This window comes from Ambystoma mexicanum, chromosome 3p (genome assembly GCF_040938575.1).
Source record: "Ambystoma mexicanum isolate Mex_15411 chromosome 3p, UKY_AmexF1_1, whole genome shotgun sequence".
Lineage (NCBI taxonomy): Eukaryota > Metazoa > Chordata > Amphibia > Caudata > Ambystomatidae > Ambystoma > Ambystoma mexicanum.
The window spans coordinates 866423098-866448923 of NC_090925.1; the positions used below are offsets into that span (position 1 = coordinate 866423098).

General features: G+C 46.5%; 1 protein-coding gene across 1 annotated transcript in view; it reads left to right on the forward strand.

Annotated features, from left to right (window-relative positions):
• The first annotated feature begins 1328 nt into the window (after window positions 1-1328).
• Window positions 1329-25826, forward strand: part of ALDOA (aldolase, fructose-bisphosphate A) — a 33616-nt gene continuing 9118 nt past the window's right edge. Inside the window, exon 1 of the mRNA XM_069652036.1 lies at window positions 1329-1414. The gene's annotated coding sequence lies outside the window, so the exon portion shown is untranslated. The remainder of the gene's footprint in view (window positions 1415-25826) is intronic.

The window sequence follows — 25826 nt, forward strand, 5'->3', positions numbered from 1 at the left end:
TTGTTGACGGTGTTTCATGAGTTTAGTAAATATGAATTGGAACATGCCCATGTGTTGTTATTTCAAGAGCTGTCTATTTCCTAATGAATATGCCTTTTATAATGTCTTGTCTATTAAATTAAGCTTTTGTATGACTCTAATAATTTATATGTATTGTTATTTGATTTATACCTCCCTTTTCCCTCAGGTGTGGGGTTTGTGGGATACCTGCTTTTTTTTCAGTTTGCCGCTAGTGATGTAGAGCCTTGGAGTTAGCCAGTGCTAAAGGAGACTGTAGTTTCTCCCAGGCATCGCATCATCTGAGGAGGCTTTTGGCCAACTTTTTTCCTTTGCATTCGAGTAGTTGTAGTCTTGCTTTTTCAAATATAAATGCAGGACTACAAGTTCCAGCCTGCAAAGAAAAAAGAAGACGGGAGGGGTGAAGCAGGCTGGCATGGGCATAGCGGATTGCCACTGAGCCCCTGCAGCTGAGGTGAGGGTCCCAGGCTGACATTTCACTAAGAAGAGACACACGCTGAAAAGCGGGGGCGCCTCTGCACCGCAGGGTTTTTAGGGTTCAGGCTGAGTTATACCCCTGTTGCCCTGCACAGCATGCCGAGTCTCGACAGACCCCATAACCTTCATGGAACCCCTGCACCCTGGTGTCCCGGACACTCTGCCTACTGGCTTTGCTAACAGTGTCAGCTTTTCTTTGCTATTCCCCTTGATAATCTTTAGGGCACTACCCACCCCCCTGCATGGCTTCTTTATCTCGGATGTATCATCACAATCAAAAACACGCTTTGTGCACGCGCACATTCATTAAATAAGCCCCATTCTCAGCATCCTCTCGATGGAGAAGACCTGCACAGGATGTCTAAAGTGTTGTAAAGTATGAGAAACTAAAACGGATAGTTTTCCAGGATTTCTTATAATTCCTTATTGGTTGTAGGGGTCAGATAAGTGCTCCAAGGATACAAATGTGCACCAAATAAAAGCCCCCCCCCCCAGTCCCAAAAATGTATTTAGCTTTTAACACTGGCTCTGCTTTTGTAAAACTTAAACTACTCCACCTCAATGCATTATGGCCGTTGGAACATGGAGGGGGAGGCAACTGAAGGCACATGGGTCGCCAGGCATCTCCAGCCGCCCTGGTCCTGACCCCAGGACCCCGTAACCTTCAGATGTCCTCTGCAAGTTCAGAAGGGAGCCCTCTGGGAGCGCCCGCGTGCCACCTGCTCTGGTTACATGTTAAGCACTCAGGGCTAAATATACCGTCTCTGGGTAAAGGGCAGGGGTGACGGCAGAAGGTCAGACACCGATAGCCCACGTCCCCGCGCCTTTTTATACCCACCCCTGTGGCTCTGAGCGGTCACTCAGGGCTGAAGCCACCATACGAGCACCAGAGTCTTCCAGCAGCTCCGGCCACACACAGGTAAGAGCCAGGCAAGCAGGGGTCAGGAGGCCGGGTGGTCATACTAGTTGTGTGGCTCGGGGGGCACTGCCAGTAAATCAGAGGGTAATATGAAAAGTTGCATAGAACAGTCAGAGTGAACAGTGCCTGGGCATTGCATTGCCATGAAACTGGGTGAGGCCAGTGGACACAGTGCCAAGGACGAAGGTGAGGCCTGTAAATCGGGTCTGGCAGGGTGGAAGTAGAGGCCCTGGGCTGTGCAAAAAACTCGGGAAAACTCAACGTTCACAGAGAACTAGTAAAGGCCCAGAGGAACCTGTGAGGACGATAATGCGCAGCTTAGGACAGTACCACAGAACCAACTGAGGCCCAGAAGCAGTACCAGGGAATTTGGTAAGAGAAGTCATAGACAAGGAAACGGTGTTAGACCTTGGGCGTTGCCAGGGAACTGGGGACGCCAATATATGGTCCGTGGAGCAAGCAGGGCGGGTGCGCAATACCAAACAACCGTCTGATGCTTCAAAACTGGAAGAGCCCTGCGGAGTGTGGCAGGAAACGAGACGTTCCCATTTTTCCGTTTCACTGCCCAGGACACAGGGCCTTCCGGAAAGTTCGATTGCGTTTATCTCACTGTTTCACTACACCAAATAAATGCCGTTTCCATGTATCCCAAAACGACCCTGCATAGAACAGCCACAGACTTCCTGTGTATTACAAGCACACTGGGTACTGCTTCTAGCCTCGCCTCTCACTGGATCACGGAATAAATAAAGGCACACGTGTTGTACCCCTTAATGTAATGGAAGCATCACAACCATGTATAGCCGTCTCCTCCACCACTGCATTGAATGGTGAACATCCCAGTCTTGTCTACCCAGTGGGTCGGATATATTAACTATCAGTGCAATTTCACGCCATCAAAGTATTTCAAATCTGATATATTAAGAAAGGGGTTTCCACAGAGATGGGGGGGGGGGCAAACTGGTACGCTGTGGAATCGGGGGGTCGGGGGTGAGGGGTGCTGCTGTATTTTGTATGATCTCCCAGGAGCTACAAGGGAAGGTTGAAGCAGGAGATGCAACCAGGGCCTGGTGCGGATGATGGTATCCAGGGGTAAAGCCCAACATTGGGACCTGGTCAGTCGGACCCTACTCAAGAAGATCGCTCAGGAGCCACGTGCTCGCCTTAGAAGCAACATGACATGGAGCAACACAGGCTCGATCCCCGGGTCCGCGTTTAGAAACCTCTGCGTTATAAATAACCTAACATATCATACTCTGTTTTTGGATCTGTGCATTTTTTACGAAACATTTTCCCTTTCTGTTAACGTCTATGTCCCCCAATATCCTACCTTTGCCTGCTACTTCACAGAAACCCCACGCTGAGCTCGCTAACACTGTACCCTTCTTTTTTAGGGGTAAACGGAAAAACGACATTCATTTTCGTAAGGAACGCAATTTCAAAAAACGAAATTCCTTTTTTTTAAAACTAGTAATCCGTGGTGTTTTGTTTGTATTAGTGGATTGGCGCACTGCGCGGTCTGGGTACACGTGTTCCTTTCCTGTAAAGGCGGATTTGCCTGTCGTGAGATCTCACGACTTACATTTAGGTCAGGCTGCCTACTACGGCTTCCCATTGCTGCTGACAAAGCAGATACGTGCGGCAGTACCAGTCGTCCAACTGGTCATCTCTTTGTGAGTTTATGAAAGCTCGTCTGTCTGCCGCGGGAATGCCTCGGATCTTGTGGAGCGTGAGGGCGCATAGGCAGGAGGGCCCATCGCCAGGCCAGGCCAGGTTTACACAAGGCCTGGGCCCCACACTTTCAGCAAACTCCTTTTGTCCGTCTGGAACATGATCTTGCCAAGCCACCTGAACTCCCGTTTACCAGCCCCTTTACAATGCCCTGTAAATGTAAATAAACACGTTATTCTAGCCAGTGGAATTTGGTTTTTAAAAGATTGGTTTGAGCCTACTGTTTGCCACGTCGATGCTTTCCAATGAATGGCGAGACGCCAAACCCACCTGCCCCTTCTCTTCCCAGAACAAAACACCCTTTGAAGCTTCAACGCTTATTTGGCCAATTCAGCAGATTTCACTCCAGCCCATAGATGTCGCTGTAGCACCTACAAGCGACCAACATTGAAGCCTGGTGCTGCATAATACGGTTGCCAATCCCCACTATAGCTTTTAGCAATGCATGACCTGTGAACAATGAGAGTGACTTCTTCCCGACGTCCGCTGGCTGACCTGGGGTCAATTCTTTAAACTCGAACATGGTCTAGGCCAACCGTACCCTCATGCGACAGTGTAGGGCTCTGCTGTGGTCTTTCTTCTGTGCCTTTTGAATGGCTCTATCGAATAAATAGAGGTATGTCTTCTATGTCTGTTGAATGGCTTTATCGAATTGCGGTCTTTCTTCAATGTCTGTTGAATGGCTCTAAGGAATTGAGGCCCATCTTCTATGACCGTAGCCTGTCTAAAAAAACAGTCATCCTAAAACTAAACAGTTAGACATATCTTTGGAAGATGGCTGAGTTCAATGCATGCCCCGACTCTTAGACAAGATGTACAATCCATGTATATCAGGCAAGCGGGTAATTTAGCAAAAGGGACATGATTTTTTAAAACTACATACAGAAATATAAACATTTCTTTTTAACGATGTAGAAGATATTACTTTCATAAACTAATTTGCCAAACCTATGGTTGCATCATATACAAGTCTTACAAACATACATCGAACATATATAGTCATCTTTTTATCATTCATAATACCCTCAATATCCGACTAATGTGCCTGTACTCTAAATATTAATGCACGATATCAATAACAGTCAATTTTGGATAGATGAATATAGTACATTTAAATATAGCCAAAACAACATGTTTCCGATTTATCCTGCACATACAAGTGCCAACGGCCACCAGGTTCTGCAAGCTGCACAGCTGTAACTAGGCTGGACCTGATTACACTACCAGCCCACCACGCATAGAGTATGTGACTTATTTAAGGGCAAGGGATAATGCGCAACCATCTTCTACTCCACATGCCAGGAATATTGCCCAACTGGAATTCCCTGTCGAACAGGCTCTCTAGCCTTGTCTGATGGCTTCCGCAAAATGTACAAGTCACTGCGCACACTGTGCCAGACCCTATGGTGTAATATCCACCTTGCTAAGTGCCAGACTCGCAGCTGCCAAATGTCCCGCCCTCATGGGCCAGTGCCGATTTCCTGCTAAATGCTAGGACTTTGAGTTTAAACGTTTTCCCCATTATAAGTATGGGCCTACAAGTTCCAGCATGCAATGTGAAAAGCCAGGACTGGATCCAACGGTGACACATGGAACTCGGAAGCCTAGTACATATGCAGACCCCCGTGCCCTCCATACGCACATTCGACCCTGAGCCAGCCTCGCTGACTATTTCGTGTGGATCTTTATGGCGCAAAATAGGTCACCTAGCTGCCACTTCAAATCGATGTCCATCTGACGGATGCTGTAGGATGCCCTGGTCCAGTAACCAGGATGTTTGATTGTCTGATATGTGTATCACCTGGAGTTGGAAGCAGTGAACAGATTAGAGTGAAGTGGGGTGAGAGTGGGGGTCGGTGGGGAGAGGTTCCTGGAGGGAAGAACCCGCCCCACCCCCAATTAGAGAACAGAGATGGGGCGGGGCAAGATTTGAGGAAACAGGACTCGGCCGGGGGGGAGTTTGGGAGAGGGCTTTGGTAGGTGGGATTTGGAGGGTGAGGGATTCAGAAGAGCGGCAGTTGACAGGAATATGGAGACCCTGGCTGAGGGGGTTGAATTGATGTGTCTCATCTATTGGCATTTATTCCTTGCAGCATTGCCATTGGCACAGGCCCCAGGTGCTCCGACTCAATGCATAGAGAGGGGTGGGGTGGTGGGATAGGTGAGCGAGGGGAGGGGAAAATGCAACTTAACTCTGCACTTAATGTGCACACCTGTCTGCTTGGTGGACAAGGACGAACCCTTTTTCAGAAATTGCACCCTTTTACACTTCATGCAACACAGCATTCTGTATGTCTGCTTTAAATAATGAAAAATGCCAGCAGCAACCTTTATTATTTGAATGAAAAGTTTGCTATAGTTGAATTGTTTGACATTGTTTAATTGTTGCCCAATTAAATTGTGCTCTTTAGCATGTAAGCGGTCTGCCCACAGTACGATTGGTTTGTACCAACACATCCGCTCTTCTTCTTACCCAAACCAGACTCGGACCAACTATGTCGCGCACAAACACCAATTTGAAACCCCTCCCTACAGACATCAAACGACAGAACTCAACTCCTCTGCCCCTTGCCAATGCACCTTAAGCACAGCAGGCAGAGAAGGGCCTCACCTAGACACAGATGTTTATGCCCTCGAGAGAGACCATTCCCAAACAACCTGGTACACAGTACCGTGGTACATCACAACTGCATGCAAAAACACAGCGGCAAAGCTGTCCTCTATTGTCCCCCCTCTCCCCACGAACCTAATGCACTCCCTCTCTTTCAGATCCACCAGAGCGCATGGAGTCCATGCAGTATCAATCCCAGTACCAGTAGGAAGTGCATCAGGGCTGCGAGTTTACTCTCTCTGGTCGTTTCTTTTGGCATTGTGCGCTGTCTCGCGTGGTTGTATGAGTTTGTTTGCTATTTGTATTCCTGTTTTATGTCCATCTGTATATTTTACGTTTGTATGTTTTACTGCCGAATAAAGTTGGTTTGATTTCACTGATGAATCCCAGTAACATGACATAGCATCTGTAACTGCTGGTAACACCCAAACAGGGGTTAACTATAACTACCCACCCCCCTAATGTCTACCCTCACTATCTGCCTGTCCAAGAACTTGCGTATTTCCATAGCGAAAGGGACCAGGGTTCTGTGCTACACAATGTACAATTGTCGGCAGGTTACGTTATAGTTATTTTAGAAATCGGTTTCTCCCTAAACACAAAAAGCACAGGCTGCCCACATGTACTAAATGCAGATGTATAGACAAATAGAACATTTCGGAAAATGTTTTTACAATCTTAGTTGTTCAATTGATTGGGCACTTAACTGACCTGAACGTTTCCACAGCCAATGGCGTGTCAGCTCCCACCTCTTCCATCTCCCATGTTTGCTTTGGAGGTGCTCTGGAGTGGCAGAGCCTGAGGCTGGTCTCGTTCAAAACTCAGATAAATAAATACATAAGCAAGAAAGCTAGGCCTGTAGCTCAGTGGACTAATGCATTGCGCAGAGCGAACTGGAATGCATGAGGGCGTGGGGCGGACCAGAATGTAGGGAACAGACTGGGTGCATAGAATGGATAGGGTGCATGAACCGGATGTTGTGAAGTACATAAGATAGTTTGGAATGCTGAAAATGTTTGAATGACCACATAACCCACCATATGCTTACTCTCTCCTTTACACCACCACTCAACTAGAACACAGAGATACTATGACACCATTCGGTATAACTGTTCTCATACCCACAACCGCCACATACTCCACATCACTCTATGTAAAGACTGCTGGTTTCACACCCCCAGCCAGGCGTACTCCTCAGGCCTAACACAGCCACATCCGGTCTGGATAAACCTTGCCAGAACGAACAAATATTCCTGACCCCGCAACCACCACACCAACCGCTAAGAATCAGCTATTGCAAGCTCAAGCTGCACACATACCTGGTGCTCACACGCACCTTTGACTCTCCCTACTCCCTCTACTGATCTGAACTTCGGTTCCCAAGGGCGTTCAACCTACCAGCGCCTTCAGACCATACCAATAGTATATAAGGCGCTATATAAATGCAAAATAACATAACATAACACCCATCGCAGTGCTCTGTGTTTGATTTCAGGGGCACAAGTTCAATCCTGGCAGGCCTACTCAGCCCATCATCCTTGCCAGGTGGATACAATAAGCACAGTTGAGTTGGGTAACAATAAACATCTTATCAGTCTATATAATGCTAAGATACGGGGAGGGGGGGCGAATGTGCACTTTTCAAATACACCTGCTTTAATATTTGATGTAGAACTCTTCTAACTGGAGAGCACTGATTGATCTTGCTGGTATTGGAACCAAAGACACACAGGTTGATGTCTCATCATCCCACCTAAGATGTGTGGAAGTCATCCAGTCCTATCCTAGCTATATCTGTCGACTACAGGGGGGGGTGGGTCTCGGTCTCTGTCTCTCTCTCTCTCTCTCTCTCCCTCCCTCTCTCTCTCTCTCTCTCTCCCTCCCTCTCTTCCCCTCTCCCCTCTCCTTGGGAATACACACTACAAATACGAAGTTTGTTCTCAATAGCACTGTGCTGTTTTAATGGGATTTAGGATATATTTACATGCCATTGCCAAGAGATTGCTGCAGTGGGTGCATTCAACAACGGGCTACATTCTTACTGGGAGATAAACATGCGTCCTTCAGATATATTTCTACAACAAGTACGCCAACCAACTGTGCTATCTTACATGGATTGTAAACTGGGACCTGCACGTTCCATGACACAGATCTTTGAAGAAGGCACATGACCCCACGGTGCGGTACTGATGGGATTAAATTGCACACATATTTCTCTGCAGAATCTGTAGTAACTAACATTTGAGTTGTTTTACAACGAAGGTAACCTGGAACTTGAGGACTGCATACAGATGCGTGTAGCAGGCCTATAACAATCCGAGCTAGCACACTACCATTGGACGTGCTCTGCGTTATCTTGGGGGAATTGGAGCCTTTGAGCTGTTGGCAAATAAGAGCTCCCTGCCGGGTGTGCCCCAATACCATGGCCTCTTTGCCAGGATCAGACCCAACTCTCTGTGACCTAGAGGATACCAAGACAGAACAAGGTGGCAGCAACGTTTACTATCTGAGCTATCTTATTTGGTTTGGAAACTTTGATCTGCAGAGAACACACCCTACTTTCCAAATATTTCCTAGGACAGACACTGACACACACACACACATCCCCCCCCCCCCTTGCAACGGGGACTTTAGTCAAATGTGGGGCTTCTTTAGCAGTCTCCACAGGGACACTGGTTTTTGTTGAATTTATTTATTTATTTATTTATTCACATTTGTATAGCGCACTTGCAGCCCATGGACATCGAGGCGCTGTTACAAGTAGGTGTTGGATTCTTAATTCAGCAGATATGCATGAGACGAGAGGTCTTATGGATACACAATTACAGGCATAGTTACAAGTGAAGAATGATAATCATAATACAGTGACAGAATATTGGAGTGGGGTCGTGTAAGGGTGACCCCACTAGCTTCTGGGTCACCAGCCTCTGGCCATTTGAAGGGACAAGCTCTGACCCCAAAAAGCAGAGGACATTGGCCAACTGGCCCCAGATGTCCCTGCCATGCTGGAGGGACAGGGGAGGGGAGCTCTTTCTCTTGACATGTCAGAATAGCCGCTGGCAGCTCTTGCAGCGAGGGCTGGAGGCTCGCCTCTTTCCCAGGGCCAGGAATAGTCTTGACCTTCAGCGAAGACAGGAGGTGACCTTTTCAGTTAAGGCCAGGGGCATCCAGTCCTCCGTGGTGTTACGCTAGGACATGAGCTGAGGGCAGGGTCGGACGAAGGAACACATTTGGCTGGGGCACCAATGAAAAAGTGGCCCATCCTGGCTTATGATAATGTATTCCTTTTGTGACAGACGGTTTGCGAAATACACAAGCGGGAGTTTTTTGTGCATTTTAAAGGCGGTTTGTTCAGTAAGACTGGTCAAAGTACTTTCTGCAGAGAGGACAAACTCTTCAAATTTGCCCACTTTGGCCAAAAAAAAAACGGGCCCACGTGAACCACAAAGAGACTGGCGCCTGGCGGATGGTGCGGTGGAGGGGCTGGCACTTGTAGATTCCTGGGAGGGTCACTGTTCACGCAGAGAGCCCCCAGGCAGTCCCATGGATGCTATGCGCGAATAGCTCTTAAAGTCTTCGTATCATTCTGATATTTGTGACTTTTGCGTTTGAAATATATTTTTAGAAATGCAAGTCCCAAAATGCAAAGAAAAAGGGTGGTCTGGCTGAGCTACTCGCACATGACATGGGGGTCTACTTGGAGTACCTAAAGGCACAGAGCTCGGCTAGTCTGTCCCCCACATATCTGCCCAAGGGGGCCCAGCTAGCATGCCCTCCAAACCATGTTACCAAACCCCGGGGAGAAAAGTGAAACCACATCACCTGTCACTTGAAGGCAGATCATCAAACATACCCACCCTTCCGGCATGCATATATTATAATCACACAGACACACATGCATACATACATACAGAAGCTCAAACAGCCTGCCAAGTGAACTATGACAGACGCAGGGGGGCCAGGCCGGGACTGGATGCACCGTGCTTGCCTGCAGCAGTGGGGCTGGGCTGTGTGGGAGGGGCGGTGCAGAAGAGGCAGCCCGCAGGCTGGCTCTGCAGTCAGGGCGTGTGAAGGGCAGGGAGGGGGTTGGGCAGGTCCAGACCTGCCCATCTCTCAATGTTCTGCGCTCCTTCTTAAAGGTCACTTTGGAAACCGGAGGCGCGCGGTCGGGGAGGGAGGGGAGAGGACGGGCAACGACAGCTGCCCCGTGAGAAGAGGAAGGGGGGAAAAGGACCAAGTAAGGGGGGCACGGAGCGCGGCCTGTCACCAGACGGCGCAGAAGGAGACAGGCGACGGAGAGGGCTAGGGCCACTGGAACTTGCTGGAAGAGTCTCGAGAAGAGAGCAGGGTGGGGAGGCGAGTAGCGCGGTGACGCACTTCCAAAACACAAACTCTTTTTAGGGAGAGCAAAGTTGTGCCAGTGCCTACGTGCGTATTGTATGCCAGGAATTAAATCATACAAACAACCTGCCCGTTCGAATTATGTGAACACAGAGATGGGGCAATAGCGGAAGAATGGTGTGGGGGGGATGTTATTGAGGCGGGGCCAGTGGGGGGGGGGGGGGTGTGGGCGGGTTACATGGTTGAGATACCCGGACTCCCTTTCACCGCCCGCCCCGCCCCCAAATGAAGGGTATGGACGGTGAAGAAAAGTCTTCAAACTTGCATGAATAGGATACTGTTCCAAGTTCCCTGATACTAAATTGAGATGAAAATGTACATGTCTTATTTTATATCCAACTGCAGGTGGGCTTGACTACTAACTTGGCAAGATAGACGTGGGCCATCAGGCCACATTCATGGACAAGAAAGTGCACAGTAAACCACAGCGAGGCAAGCCCCTACTAAGACCCCCTGAGTAGTGTACCTTAAATAACTTGCACACAGTTCTTTATTTTGGAACAAAAACATGCCACTTTAGTAAGAGTTAACTTACGGGCAATCCCAGCAGTGCAAGGCCCCTAGTGAACCTGTCCCTAAGCATAACCCAGGGGTGACCTTCTACCATTCCCGGGCTTTCCAACCAGCGAACCCATCAATTTGGTCATACATTGCTTCCGGTGAACACGTCACCGTCACTTCTGGTTCAGTCCTTCGGGTTAAGAACATGTCTTTGGTAGCCTTTCTACTACTACTAAAAATACGTTTTTTATATAGCGCTTTAATCTAAAGGACATAGGACATATTTACGTACATTACTATTATTACCCAATCGAAACCGGTACTCATTTATCGACCTCGGAAGGATGAAAGACTGAGTTGGCCTTGGCGGGATTTGAAGCTGCAACCTGCAGATCAAACACAGATCACAGCAATGAGCATTTTACCCGCTGAGCCATTTTACCGGCTAGTTAGGAACAGTCTGTTAACTCTTATACACCTGTACAGTTTGAAGCCCAGGCCACTCTGCAGTATGATAGTACGATAGGTTATTTATAACGCGCTTAATACCCAGAGGTTTGTTTCTAAGCGCGGACCCGGGGATCAAACAAGTGTTGCTCCGTGTCGTCTTGCTTCCAAGGCAAGCACGTTGCAGCTAAGCTATGCTCCCAAGACGAAACGTTGCAGTTGTTGAGGAGTCCCACTGTCATGAAGGGTGTAGTGCCTGTCTCGTGCAGCCATTGGGTAAGGCTTGCGGCTACCATTCGCAGCATGTTTCTTCCTCAGATAAGATCGCCCAGTAATCCACCATGCTTTGGCGGTGCCCCCCTCACCCTCTGTAAGAGCAATATGTCTTGCACCTCTGCTGATAGCAGCTCCCCATCGGCTGCAAAATTGGCCGGGTCCTTCTCCCAAGCATCCTATGTCTGATGAAACCTAGCCCTTCCCGCTGCATGAACTTTTTGTATTGCCCCGTTTATTCTGTTGCCTACACTTTTCCACTGCTTTGCCCGACCAGGCACCTTGCCATTCCTCCCTGGGGGTTATCTCAGACCATGCTATTTCCGTTCCTACCAACAACTGCACCAATACCTTGTGTGGTGCCGTGCATCTGACACAGGATTAACAGCCTCGCCAGCAACGTCATATCATTACCCCCCCCCCCAAGGTGGATCACTAAAACCTCTGCAGCCGCGTCCGACCCCAGGTGTTTCTTAACTGTGGGCAGCAGGGCAGCCCATCGCGTCCATCAGATACTGAGTCAAACTAGTTTTGTTTTCAGTAAAACAGAGTTGCCACCCCTCCAGAGCCACTGTAGTGCCCTCCTCGCGCGACGGCCCACACCTTTGAATCTGCTGGAGATAATCACAGAGAATTAGGATAGACCTCATCATCACTGCAAACGTCTTCTTTGTTAACAGTTGCTTGCAAGGAAAGAACAAAACATCATCATTGCATCTTTTCAAAAGGAAAAGCAAGTATTTATTCACACTTTTTTGCCAAGAAAAGAACAAACATCAAAATGACAAGGAAGCAATTTTTCAATTTACCGCTGACGTAGCGTCCTACTGACCTCGATTCCCTCTTGTGAGAGATATTATTTAACATTTTTACTTTATTTGCATTTCAGAAGCAACATTGCAATTTCCCACCACTCGATTGACCACCTGCCAACCTAATCAGCTTTAACCTTGTGTTCTTTGACCTCTGGGCGTTAACATATCCTGCCCCAGTGCAACCATGACCGACTGATCTATCTAACTCAACTCCCATCATCGTTAGCCAGCAAAGTCAATGGACAAGGGTCATGGGAGTTGTAGTCCAAAACATCTGGAGATTCACAGGCTGCAGACCCCTGATGTAAGAGATGTAACTACTTTGAGTTGGGAGATTTGCGCCAAAACAACTCTGTGCCCACGACGATATTTAAACAAGTAGTATGGTGCCTAGAAGCATAACATTGGAAGCATGCATTTCTCATGTTTTAATAGGATAAAATATTGAACTCGTTAAAAGCAAAATTGCCTTGTACCTTAATTATGACTGAGTAATTTAGAATACAAAAATAGTAATTAAGGAACCATGTCCGTTGCCACCTAAAAAAAAACATTCCGAGCAGCCAAACCAACCCCGTTCGAAATGCAACTTCACCTGCTCAAATCGGGATCCACGATAATGGCGATGTGAAAATGGCCACCAGCTGGCGACATTTCCCTAAACATGCACCCTCCAGACAATCAAACACTTTACCCAAAGATTAGGATCGGAGGTAATAATATATAGTTATACCCCTCCTAGAACATTTGGGGAAAATAATTTTAGGTATTAGGAAAAAAAAAAAGTCTCTTACCTGGCGACTTCTTCACGGCGACATTATCACATGGAACCCTTAAATCACGGGTCTGCGCCACCTCTATGCCCCTTGTGCTAAAAACAATGACAACAGAAAAGCATTGACCCACCCGTAGTTCCCCCACTCATCTGCGTACACATATACATGCACGCATTCCATCCTCTTGGACGGCTTCAACTCGCCCGCTTTTAAAAAGCCAACCTTGATCCTTAAATGTTACCTGTTTTCATTCCCACACCTGGCCAAACAAGCTGGCAGATCGATCCAGCAGCACAATATGCCTCCTGAACTCAAGCAGGGTGAGCCACGAGACCACTCCAAACGGGCACGACCGCCAAACACAGGATCAAAAATGCAAACAAAAAAGAAAAATCGACCAGGCCACCAAGCAAAAAAATAGGAGTACCTCGGTGCGGCCGGGCAATATAAAGGCCCCTTTGGGCTGGAAGGGGTTTCTTCCCGCGGCCCGCCCCTAACAGGCTCTGCCTCCGGCCTCCCCTCAAGAGAAGTGGATGCGAGCCAAAGAGGCAACCCACTATGCCAGCTGCGCCTCTATCACCCCCTTATGGAACCAGTGTCACCTCAGTTCCAATCGAGGGCTCAGTGTTACACACAATACCTAAAACTATACCCACCAAACACCCGGACTCAGACGAGTAATTGTCCTCGAATAGCTAGGAGGCAGAGGGACAACATGGCGAGCTCGATTAAGCTGATGTGGGATTGCAGAGGTTTTTTCCTTACAACTCTGGAATAAGTGTGAAAAGGCAGAGGCGTGGACATGGTAGGTAGGGCCGGAGCGGGCAAGGCCCACCCAAAATCTGTAAATGCCCACTCAGCAGGACTGTGTGGGCATTTAGAGATGTTAATTTCCCTGCGGTGGGACCAACTACATTAGCTTCAGGTCAGGTCCCACTTGTCAGACAATCCTGGCTACGCCTCTGGTGAAAAGTGTGATTTCAAATCAGGTCTTTAGTAAGGACGCTCGTTGCTGCAAAACGTGGTGCACACACACACACACTTGAGACATTGGTATACCACCAAAATGCATTATCCCCAGACATTAGGTGGGAACTCAAGTGCTAAATCCTTGTTGTCCACTTTGGAATTCATATACATTTTGCAAGGTGAAACTGGAAAAACATCCTTAACTAGACAAAGGGGTATTTCTCAGAAACTAGGGCCCACAATATAATAACAATATACCTTGCAATTGTCCATAATGCTCCCCTATTAGCACACATTGCAGTTCCCATATTTCCCTTATTTATTTATACATTTCATTTATAAAGCGCATAGACAACCGTGAGACATTGAGGCGCTGTTGCAGGTACACTATACGTTTACCAAGTCCCTGGTTTACAATGAGCCCCTTTTGTAATGTTCCATAATGTTCCATCTAATATGGCACACATTGCAAGTTTCCAATTCCATATGCCCTTAAGTTTGGAAATTCCATAATGTGGCACTTGGTTCTTGCATAATTGATGCAACACCTGCAGCAAATGTTCAGCATGCTTAGCGCTGTTCCATGATACTCTTCCCTGTTAAAAAAAAGATTGCATCTTTCCAGTTCCATCTATGCCCCTGGCCTAGAATGCATACTTTCCAAGATAATGCTACTTGTCAGTGCTACAAGCAGCATGAGTGAAGTAGCTGGGAGGACCCAAAGGGTGACACTGTAGCTTTAGCTGCCATCTCAAGCTGTGACGCTGCACCGAGCCAGTGGGTGCCACCGGGCTGCGCACTCCTGCAGCCATTCTTCACGGACACTGGTGGAGGGCCGTGCCAACTTAATATGTCCCACTTTACAACATCATTTTGATGGATGCTTCAAGCGTGCCAGCCGCCCATATATGCCAACATTTTGGAGCACCTGGGAGGGAGATATTGTCAATGGAGGTGGGAGAACTGAATTTTCCCCACCAGGTTGCATTGGGCGTAGAATTATTTTTAAGAGGGACAAGAGGACACTGTCGACCCACCAAAAACAAGGTACTGTCGACCATAACTGCCCCCTTTGTTCATTTGGGCCCTAGAGACTGGTTAGGTCACTTTTGCACCTTGTTTCACCCAAAGACACATCCTTTTTGTGGATAATAATTTGCCTATCATGCCTGTATTTAAAATCAGAGTGCTGCACTCTTCTGTCTGTTGCATCTTCTCTGTTCCTTCTACAGGGCTGGGTTTTGTACAGTGTTTTCTATATCTTTTGCAGATGGTGTGTTTTATAAAAGTATATCTATTTTCATAGAACCTTGATTGGACATTTCCTTTATTTTGGACTGTTAATGCTTTGCTCTTGGGGTTGCTACCGAATCACATTCACACACCTCTTAAGAGCATAGCCTTTCCTCGGCCCACGATACCACAAAAGGCAAAGCAGGTTTATCTCTTAACTAGGTCCATTTTACCTTTATGATTGCTTTGGCGCTTGGTTTGTAGAAGTGACAGGGCTGAGTGGGCATATTCACCCCTACTCATCCTTGTTCTCCTGCAGAGCAGAATTCAAAAGGTGAGAGGGCAACCTTGAGTCCAGTAGTCTTTCGCAGGCGGCCTCTAGACAGTCTCTCTTGTAAAAGCAGCATACAGACAGAGATCGATATTACGGGACATGCTTAAATCTGTGTTCCGGAAGCAACCCAAGACCTTCCTTTTTGCTTTCGTTTTCTCTCTTCCTCTCCCCTGCTAATGTCCCTGATAGCCCTGCACACTGGTCATCTGGCCACCCCTGGACTCGGGCCCAGGCTCCTACATGTCCAGTTGCCCTTGCACTGCCTCTGGGCTCCCTCAGCACTTAAGGGTCTGCGTCTGTAACCCTACAGTCCCTTCTCTTTGCACTGAAGAGCCACCGTCTGGCAGCACTTATTCAGTCACCTGCACTTCTCCTCACCCCCCCATACCTCCTTGGCACTTCTCCCCTCTCCACCGCACTTGTGTGATCTGAATGACACAAGACCTAGTAAGATCGTTGTTTTTCCTCCTTCTGTTTCCCCGTCCTTGTCTTGCCGCGCTTCAAAACACTTGTGTACAGGCGCGTTATAAATGACTTATCATATCATATCATGTTGAAGGCAGGATTGGAGCTCTAACCTGGTGCTTGGTACACTGACTTCTAGTGTTGATAGATACTGCAGCATTGGTACTAGACTGGCACCTACACCCTAAAATGCTAAGTAATGGTCAATTCTTGAAGAATGTCCTAGCGCACGCATCCAATGCAAAGATGGGTTATTGGGCGATTCCTTTGAAGCTATTTATTTACATTAATTGTTGCATAGCCAAATTCTAACTTTAAAGCATTTTTTTACAGAAGCTGATTGGTCAGTGAGCATTGCATCAAGGGGATTTATTTACAATAGTAGTTGCCAACCAGAAATATTCCTTAAAGGATTTCTTGATAGGCCTACATGTGTTCGCTGAAAAACTTCCTCTAGGTCTGCCCTTTAGTTATAGAAACGAAAATAAATCAAAGAAAACAATAAAAGGGGTATATATAGATTACAAATGACAAAAAAATGATGAAAGAAAATGAAATCAAGCATGGTTGGTACTTTTTAATGTCAAAGGTGACTGATATTGAGGAAGTACACTGTGCTGGAAGTAGTTTCTTTTAACATATGTATTATGCAAATGGTCAGGCGTGTCTAAGGCTGCCACTGACTTGACTTTGCAGTCTAACCATGGACCTTGCACCAGTTTTATTTATTGGTTATTTGTAATGCGCGCTATACAGCCAATTGTTACAACTGGAAACAAACTTAACTGTTCCCCAATCTAGAGATGACCCTTTGCTTTCTGCACTGCCGCTCCGTGTCCCACTGAGACAATGTTGCTGTGGTCCCGGGGGCCTTTTTGGGAGCAGGAGATGCATCCGAAATAGGCCTTCTCCTTCAACTTGAGATAATCACAGGGAATTGAGAGATCTCGTCATCACTGCGAGAGGTGTACATGAAACCATGCAGAAGTTTGCGGGACTTTCTGCAGTCTGCCTAAAATGGAGGGGGCGCGCACCCCTGGCCTTGCCCAAGTAGCCAGGATTCGTTTAACATATAGGATTGCAAAATTAACTGTGCAACGCCCTCACATTTACGTAACAAGAACCAATTCGCATCTTTCGAAAGAGCCCATATCCGGCGACAGTACCTCGACAGGAAGACTTGTAAGCAAGCCGGCTCATTTCTGATGCGCTCTCAAATTGCGCGAGGGTCATCCTGTCCGGTGTTTTTTCTTGCAATTCCGGGCTGTGTTCCCAAATTACAAACGTGAAAGACAAAGCTAAAAGTGGCAGGATTCTAAGAAAAAACAGGTCTGGGCAGTAGAGAAACTTTGCTGAAAATGTTGGGGGGGACATGACCTCAGAAGAAAAGGTGACCCATTCAAATGAATGGGGACAAAATCGTGTGCCATGAAAGTTGGGGGGGGGGACAAACACCCCCGCCCCCCCCTAAAATTACGCCCATGGGTCTGGGAACTCTCATACATGGGGACACGTCAGAGCCACGTTCCTGTTTGCTACCTCAGGCCAAGAGATAAGACGGACACGGCCTTGATGACAGAATGAGGGAGGAGCGCCATATTAATATTTCGATGCGAAATCTGACAGCTTCCAGGAAAGAAAAGTGACGGTTTTTTGGGGTGCAGCTTCGCATTTCTTCTCAATATTTATAGCCCCCTTTCCGTTTTCTGATTGTATAATCTTTACTGCAAGAAATGTCACTTTAAAAAACAGTACTTTTCCGCTGCCCAAAAAAGACATACATTTGTTTTAGTACGAAAACCATGACACGTGACAGTGAGAGGGTGACACCGAGAAGGCCTCTAGCACTGTCGGCCCTGAGCCCATCCTTCCCTGAGCCCTCCCTTCCTGAATGACCCTTTGGTGGGTGAATGTCGCAGCAGCGGGTTCAGAACGGAGAACACGGTTATAAGCGGCTGCTGCTTCATGTAAACAGATACCTCTAGTTTTCAAGTTACATGCGCGAGAAAGCCACCAAGCCCTTTTTCCATTACAGTTTGGTGCTTTTAATTTTTGTGTCAATCATTTTAAAACGATAGTGCTACACATCCGCGAATTCCAAGAAAAAACGGGACTGGATGGTTTTCTCACGCATACAATTTTGAAACTTGAGAATTCTGACTGAAGGCCCAATCTCTCATTTCATGAATGAAACTGCACCCCATCTCCCATTAATATAAAAATCATGTACATGTAATTAGGAAACAATGACACCTGCGATTATAGCACATAGAAGCAGGGAGAATCGCTATATAAAAACATACATGTTTGCCAATAAATCAGTTAGCTTGAAATTGTGGCACAACGCCAATAATACATATATGATTCTTTATTTCAATGTTTAATCTGTATAGTCAATTCAGCAATTAGAATGGCCTGTATCAAACAACGTTTTACCTGATTGTACAACGCACTGTCGATCCACGCTGCCTCAGTGCTTAGAGGCCATACCAATGGCAGCAAAGCACTTCTCAGATGCCTCATAAAAACATTTAAAAATGATTTTGATGTTTAAGACCAAGTGGAAAATCTTTCTTCTTAAATCTCCCACAGCATGCATCATTGTAACTTTCTTTTGTGTGTGCCAGCCCCTCTAACAGAACATGGAGTTTCAATCCTAGGAGATGCAAAATTAAATATTTCCTGTTCCAGCATTTGGAGAAAGGCACTCGGCCAACTGAATGTGACCAAACTAAAGAAGGAGTTGGTCTTTAGTCCCTGTATCCTACAACCCGCAATTTAAACCACCTTCTCTCCCCCACACTACTATTACACCAGCGGCGATCCCCATCATAAAGGTGAAACAGACACAGCCCAACAGGTACACCCTCTTTGCCTCATATGGTAATGTGGGCCGAGGACAGCCAATACTCTTCAGGAGAGGTTGTAAGCAGATACAGTCGCTGCGCAAACAACAATAGTACCGTGGTACCAACATCAAAATGTCCAACCAAGGATCTAGAAAAATAGGATTGTTAATAAAAACTTTGGGGCTTAACGGGTGGAGTTGATGTCTTTCAGCGGTTCAAGTCGCTGGTCGAGCCAGTGGCAAGACATGGTTTCTGCTGGGTCCAGTCAGTGTTCGAGATGGGTGAGTTGATGGCTTCCAGCAAGTCGGATTAGCATTCAAGTCAGTTGCTTCCACAGAGTCGGGCTAGCGATTGGGTGGAGATGTGGCAGTCCTCTTCAATGGGTTGAGTCTGCGTCTGGATGGCTCGAAGATCAGTTAAGCAGTTCTAAGTTTGTAGAATGCCAAAAGCAGAACCACAGGTCCTGTAGCAGCTCTAATTGAGCCAAGCGTGGCCGAGCTGGCTTGAAGATGTGTCAAGAAGTAAACAGGGTTCTGAGATGCTTCTGGACTTCTGAGTTGTTGGATGGCCCAATTTAGTGTCTCTAGAGACAAGCCAAGTCCTTTGGTCCACACTTCCACCTTAGGAAGATTATCCAGCACCTCCAGTGACCAGGATCCCGCTTCCAGTGCACTGGCAGCAGAGGCCTTGGTCCGCAGCCAGCAGTATCGCCCTAAATGTGCACCTACGGTGGGTAGGAAGAAGACTGTTCCTTCTCCTTGGAGGCTTCTGTCTCTGTCTCTATGGCAGAGGACTTTGGGATAAACTGTATCCCCAGCAGAATTCCAGATTCATTTTTCTTGTCTCGATATCCTCAAAGGTCATGTTTTCTCCCCATTATAAAGGCAAAATGCTACAGCGGAATGGTCCAAAGCAAGCCTGTTGCATCAGTGGTGTTGTGTTAGAAGTCCAATATAGGCTGCTGTAACAGTGTCATTTGCCTTCCGATGTCATACTCAAGAGTGCCTTATCTGCAAGAAGTGGGGCGGGCAGGACTATTGGGGAGCCCTCGTAGTATCCAACATGGTAGAGTACCAGAATACTGATGCCGGGACAGCAAATGTGGCCTAGCCAAGCCTTCTCTACCTAGGATGGTGAGTTTTCAGAAATTGTAAACTCGATAACCTGAGATTGCACTTGGGAATGTAGGGTAACTTAGTTTGGTGCAAGGCAATGTTGGTCTTTCCCTCTGGACCACATGATGGATAATGCAGAAGACCTTAAAGGAGATTTGCGTCTGACAGTAAGCAAGTGCAAGGCCTGTAGTGCCGGGATGACCAGGTGCAGTTGGACCCTAGCAGCTTTGTTCCGTACTCACTGCAGTTTGTCTAGGAGAAAGACTAGGTAGCTCAGGTAGATGTCCTTTTGGGGGGGAGTGTGATGGCCATTTTGGGTAAAAGCCAGGAAGGGAAAGACGTGCCATAAAATGTTCAGGCTGCAGAAAAATGATTTAACTACTGTATGCTCTTGACTGTTTTGGTGGGAGGAGACCAAGGACTAGCAAGGGCGGGGCCAAGTTATAGAGTAAGGAATTAGTGACGCAATCCCACATAGCAGGATTTTCATTTTACAAGGTGGGGAAAGTGGTGGTTTTGGGTCACCCAGTTGCAGGAAAGCAGGTTGCTAATTCAAGAGGACCAAGGCCTGAGCGTTTGCTAATCTTCAACACAATTTGAACATTGTCGACATAGCTATAGCAGACCCAATCAAACCAAAGGATCAGATTTGTATCAAGTGCAGGCTAAGGTAAAATGGGAGGGAGAGGAGCCCATAGGGACCCGGACAAGATTGAGAGTACAGGTAGAGGAGGTGAGGGGGTGTTGCTACACTACTTGCGATGCATCTGTCAAAAGAGAGGAGGACAAGTCGAGGAGTGTTCTCAAATTCTGAGTTGGTCGAGCCAAGTAGGCATATTTCAGTGGTCGTTTCAGTCAAAATCTATTGATACGCCAAACAGGACTACTGCTGCTGACCCTTCAGCAACTGCCTGACTCTTTGGGTCATTCCCAGATGAAGGTGTTTGTAATGGACATGTTAATGTTAATGCTAAAGGATATTTGTACCGTGCACGATCACCACCGGAGTGGTCCCCTGGTGCTCTGATGGCTCTGAAAAAGGGCACATCCCCCTTAAAGTTCTCAAGCTAGCTTGGGCTGTGTCCACCAGATCATTCGCTCCATCAGAGAAGTTGGATGTCTGAAATGAAACTGAGTAACTAGAGTATGTGCTGTGGTTGTAAACATATAGAGGGGACATTAGAACACATGATATGGGACTGTGCCAGGATAAGAATGTTCTGGGATGATATATGCACGTTGATTAATAGAGTGTTGAGACAGGACATAACGTATGATTTTGAGACCATGATATTGGGAGAGGATGCTCTCAGAGATTTCTGGTCTGAAAAAGAAGTGGCTGTTCAGAGCCGCTATGGTGGCAAATTAAATGAACTCTTAGAGGCTGGAAATCTGATATAAGTCCTTCTAAGAGGGATTGGGTTAAAGAGCTTTGCAACTTATCTTTGATTGAAATGGTGCTTTATTCACAGCAGAAAAGAACCTACCGCTATGAAAAAAATGTGGAATAGGTTTGTCGAGTTAGACCTGTGATCTGTATCTTTTCTTGCCTTGCTTGTATTGTAATATGTATTTGTGTAGGGATTTGGTCACTCATTTATTGTGATGTTGGATGACATTTTCTCTTTGTAAATACATAATCAATAATACATTTAAAAAAGATAAGTTTGAGGTAGATGGCACAATCAGCTAGTTCAGGAGAAGAAGCAGTTGGCAATGGCTCCGTAATGATTTTGTGTTGGGGGACATTAAGGGTTGGCTTATTGGGGTGGGGAATTGTCACTGTAGATCTTCAATTACAGAGGAACCATACCTGAAGAGAATGGAAAGTCATGGACAGTACAGGTAGCATCAGGGGAATTCCTTAGAGCTCCACCAGAGAGGCTTCTTTCATGCTTCACATGACCAATAGCTGGGGATCTGAGGGTGATAGCATCTTAAATTAAGTTTAGGTGAACAGTGCGATATTTGCAGAGTGGGCAGGATGCAAGGGTGCCGGTTAGTGTAGGCTTGTGATGCTCTGCTTCATTTGTAAAGGTGTAAGGCCTTGTCGAGGAAGAATTTGAAAAAAGAACCGGGGTGTTGGCCAGAAGTGTTGCACACTAAAGGGTTGGAGAACTCTGATCACTTTGAATGGCTACTTAGTTGGCCAGCAGGCATAGTTGAGCCTGTCAGGGTGGTATGCTTTTAGGCAAACTTAGCCATGATAAAGCTGCAGGTATGCTGTTTCAGCACCAGGACATGATTTAGGATTTTTGTATCCCTGTAGGTGTGGGTTAACCATTTAACTGAGTGTTTGTTGTTAGAGATACAGGCATCTGAGGGATAAGGGGGTAGCGAGTTAGTGACCTACACAGGCCACTGGTCTATGGCAGGGATGCACACATGCTCTACTAGAATGTTTTGGGAGGTGGCTAGAAGACTGAAGAAAGGCCTCCAAATATGGGCTTATCTTGATGTAACTCCTTTGGGTGGTGGAGTAAAGGGAGAGGGGAGCAAGTGTGCATCCTGGACGAGGACGGTGATAAGAAATAGGTTAGATCAGGGAACCGAAGTGGCAGAAATGCGTACAAGGTGTCAGGGGAGATGAAATGGGCATTAAGGGAATACACTGGCAAGTACATGGACTTGTGGACCAATTGCTAGAGACGGAGGGCTTCCAAGTTGCTGATTACTGCAGATTGGCTTGAAGAAATTGCCATACTAAATGTTGAAACCTCCCAGGATAGTCAGCTGAGGGCAGGTGTGGAAAGTGAAAGACAGGATTTCTTACTAAGACAGCAAAGAAGGAGTGACCATGGATGTACAAGAGGTACCCGGATTGGGATTGTAAAGGGGGGCGGGGTTTAAGAATGACTGACAAATGCTGCTAGCAGGCCAGTGTGATGCAACTTGTCGTTTTAGCATGGTCATTTAGTTATTGTGTAGCCTATTGGAATGATCTCATGAAAGACAGGTGCACATTCACCAGAGAAACAGGTTTCGGTGATGAACACCAGGACATGGGTTATATCAGTTATAACATTGTAAATATCAGGTCTGCTGGAGAACTTACCTAACATTAAGGGGGAAGCTGGGGTGGTCATTGAACCAGCGTCCTTTAAAAGATGGAAGTGAAAGCAAGGAGCTTTAAGTGCTGGGATGTGGTCAATTAGGGTGTGGGTTCTAGCTGATTGGCTTGAGCCCTAAAGGGAGTCAGGAAGTTTTCAGAGGGCCTGAACAAAGACACTTAATAGTTTTTGTAGGGCTTGCGGGTTTACCTGTCCGCTGCCTCGCAGATATGTCCAGAAAAGCAATAGTATTTAATATGAAGACTGGAAGTAAATAGATATTTGTAGGATTATCACTACAAAAGGTAGCAAGTTCAAAATGTCTATCAGATGATGCTCATGGAACTCCAGCACACAAGAGAACAGACAGCGTTGAGACTCAGTCCTTTTAGCTACATTGAGTAATGAGCTCAAGTATAATCCTCATACAAAAAGGTAAGATGTGACCCACTTTACCCCCTAAGATCTACATAGTTATTAACCCTGAACGTGAAACATGTTAGCATTGCATGACATTCTTATACTAATGTTAAGATATTTATATTTAACCAACTGGTACAGAGTAAAACATTGTATTGTCAGGGACAAGCTTATAGCATTGCACAATAATGCAAGAAATGCAACAGATTGTATTTACTTATTTTGATTTGGTTTAACAGCAGAAACCTTTCACAAACACAATGAGCTTCACAATAACAATTAGCGCGTATGACAACGCGAAAAACAATACACATATAAACATTCCATTAGTAAACAAATCTCATATCGGATCATAAAATCTTTGTCATTAAAATCTATATAAAAAATAGGAATTAAATAAATATAATTTATACAACCAATAATGCATACACTTGTTTTTAAAAATGGTGTTAAATTTATTACAAGGGAGTTTTGCTCAGCATCCATGAATCTTGGCTATACACAATCTCCTGCATGTTCAAAATTGGAATTACTATATCTAGAGAAATTTTTGTTGCAGGTGTAAGAAACCTGAGGTTATCCTCGCTCCCAATACCCCTGGATCCTCTTGGCAGGTGGCCTGGGAAAGGCCATCGCTTTTGGATCCTGACCCTGGGGGTAGAGAAGCGAGGGAGGATCACCTGGGTGGAGGGTCCTTGGGGATTGGGAGTGGGGTACCCAAGAGCGAGACATGGTATCCCTCTTTCCCTCCTGAAAACCAACCTAACCCTCCCCCAGCCTTTATGGGCTATTGTCAAACATCTCCCCTCATTTTTCCCATGTCTGTACTGGGATGAGGAAGAGACAACTAGGAGTAGTGAACAGCAGTAACTCCTTTCACTACTCCAGTACTGGGACGAGGAAGATGCCTGGAGAGTACTGTGAAGGTCGGGCATGTCCATTTAACTACAGTCAGGCAAGTCCAATTGAGAGCACATACCTGCAACCTGTCAAGTGGTTGCAGGTGTATATGGAGAGGCCAAAAGAGCAGCAGAGGGACAACGACCAACAGGGAGGCCTGTGTGGGAGAGACCAGTAGGGGACCCTGCTCGTGAGGAGGCAGCCATGGTGGGTGCTGAAAGGAAGCCAGGACGCCGGCAGACGACCCAGGAGACTTGTGGAGCCCTGGGCGAGTTGGGCCGCTGGAGTTCCAAGGGTGCGGGAGCCTCTGTGGTCGGGAAAGAGCAGCTGGAGCTGCGGACCAAGGAGAAAGAACAAAGAAGAAAGGACGCCACCAGCATCCGCGAAAGGGAAACGGAGTGGCAGAAATCATAGAAAAGCACACGAAGTGCGAGCAGGGCACGCGGTGACCGGCAAGCCAGCCCGCAAAGCAGAAGTGAAGCAACATAGCCACCAGAGAGGAACGTCAAGGATTGGTGAGTGCGGGGGAATGTCACTCGAAACCGTGGCGCTCCTAGGAGCTACGTGTAAGTGTTGTATGAACCAAAGAGAATTCCGAATGAAACACGTTCAGATTGAAAGAAATCCCAAGCCACGGGCTGAATAAGAATTAAGTGCCTTAGTTAAAGCATGAATATTGAATATCGAACTGAATTAAAACTTTGAAAGCAAAGCTACGAGCTGATGAAAGTTGAATGGGAAAGTGCCCATTTGAAAGCAACATATAAAATATGAGTGCAAGTGTTAAAGAGTGAATGAATAAATAAGACCAATGCAAAATTAACTTTGTGAATAAATACTGTGGGGCACGGCCCAAGACTGGCATAGGATGTGTGACACATTGTGGCAAAGCCAAGAGGCTAATCAGGAGAAGACAGGAGAGTGTGAAACTGCACCCAAAGCCAAGATGCTGATAAGGAGAAACGTGAATCGGTACACAGGGGAAAATACAGAAGAACCTGTGGAGGCTGAAGAGCCTAGGGTTCCTGGTTATGTCACCTGTGATGGGTGGACAGTGTGGTCTGACAACTGTGCCTAGAGCAGTGAACCCTCCATTGTGAAAGTCAAAGACATTGTGAAACAAACCAAGGAGGAGCACTGTGAGTGAACTGTTAATGCAATCTAGGAGCGTTAAGTTGCCCTGGAGTTGTGTTGAACATTGAAAGACTGGAAACATGAAATGCAGACATGTTGTTATTCAGAAACATGGGAATTGTTTATCCATTGGGCTTGCAATTAGGACAGATTATCAAATGTGTTTCTTTCTGGAGATTCATTTAGGTGCTGTTGATAGCCAGATCCTTCCTGTGGAATAAATGAGCAGCAAGCAATCACACATGCCAACTCTAACCAGTTAGCGGGGAAATAGTTTTTTTGTGAAAAATGTGGATTGTATTATACAGTCTCCAAACAAACAGACCCCTCCCTTAATGTTTGCATGTATGACGACCAGGCAACGACATAGAAAAGCATCTGTCTTTTG